The sequence below is a fragment of the Mus pahari genome, chromosome 16 (assembly GCF_900095145.1).
Source record: "Mus pahari chromosome 16, PAHARI_EIJ_v1.1, whole genome shotgun sequence".
Classification (NCBI taxonomy): Eukaryota; Metazoa; Chordata; class Mammalia; order Rodentia; family Muridae; genus Mus; species Mus pahari.
The window spans coordinates 28,762,608-28,764,054 of NC_034605.1; the positions used below are offsets into that span (position 1 = coordinate 28,762,608).

At 47.3% G+C, this 1,447-nt stretch overlaps 1 protein-coding gene across 2 annotated transcripts in view; it reads left to right on the forward strand.

Annotated features, from left to right (window-relative positions):
* The window catches only part of Kiaa0319 (KIAA0319 ortholog), a 59,698-nt gene that overhangs the window by 24,892 nt on the left and 33,359 nt on the right, over nucleotides 1-1,447 (forward strand). The gene's annotated exons all lie outside the window — the stretch shown is intronic.

The following is a 1,447-nucleotide window of genomic DNA, read 5'->3' on the forward strand; positions in this document are numbered from 1 at the left end:
TCTCTCTCTCTCTCTCTCTCTCTCTCTCTCTCTCTCTCTTTCTCGATCCCAGAGACCAGCTGCGGTTACCTATCCCCTGGAGCGTGGTCCTTGCCCAGTCTTCCCGCTCCAAAGCCTGGCCAAATTCTGCCCCAGCTAAAATCTTTCTCTCTGGCCCACCTGAGCTGTGGTGAATGGAAAACACCAGACAATCTTAGTTTAGACTCAAAAGATAACGCAATCACTGTGGGTGGACTCTATTGACCTAAACTCATCAACTATTCTATGTTGGAAATATTCCGGTGGTGGAATCCACCACCAGATCTAACTATTCCCATTCTACATCCTGCTCCTCTTGCTTCCTCTTTGCCATACAAAAAAAGGCTGTTCCTCCCTTCTGCGTCCCTCTTCCTCTCTCAGAAATGGAAGGCCTGGCTCCTCCTTTTCACTCAGTGATTGGCTTCTTATTGTCTTTATTATCCAATCAATTTATTAGGGGAAAGTTCTGTTACAGTGGATGCTAGGCAAACACTCTGTCACTTAGCTGTATCCCCGGCCCTGTTCTTTTTTGTGAGATAAGGTCTCCTAGCCTAGTCTGGCCTTGAACTCCTGGAGATAATCCTGCCCTAGTTTCCTGAATGCTGTGGAACTACCATGCCAAGCCACAGCCTTCTCCTCCACTACTGGGGATCAAACCCAGGGCTTCACATGCGTGGTAGTTAAGCACTGTACCAATGAGCTACAGTCTTAGCCTTCTCTTTTCGTGTGTGTGTGTGTGTGTGTGTGTGTGTGTGTGTGTGTGTGTGTAGTGTACACACATGTAAAGTTCAGAGAACAACTTTTGGTAGTCAGTTCTCTTCTTCCACCTTGTGGGTCCCAGCAACTGAGCTCAGGTCTTCAACGTGACACGTGCCTATATCTGCTGAGCCATCTCTGTGCCACCCTGCTTTGTTCTTTTTGTTGTTGTTGTTGTTGTTGTTTTTCGAGACAGGGTTTCTCCATGTAGCCCTGGCTGTCCTGGAACTCNCTTTGTAGACCAGGCTGGCCTCAACCTCAGAAATCTGCCTGCCTCTGCCTCCCAAGTGCTGGGATTAAAGGCATGTGCCACCACGCCTGGCTCTGCTTTGTTCTTTTAAGTGGGGAAATTTCATGCAAAACACAGATTTACATTTCTTTGGATTTGCATGTAATCATTAATATGGCAAAGGAATCTTTAGCTAAGATATGAAGCTGGCCATAGCATGTCATCAAAGTGAGTATCTAGTCAGGGTTTCTGTTCCTGCACAAACATCATGACCAAGAAGCAGTTGGGGAGGAAAGGCTTTATTCAGCTTATGATTTCCATACTGCTGTTCATCACCAAAGAAAGGCAGGACTGGAACTCAAGCAGGTCAGGAAGCAGGAGCTGATGCAGAGGCCATGGAGGGATGTTCTTTACTGGCTTGCTTCCCCTGGCTTGCTCAGCCTG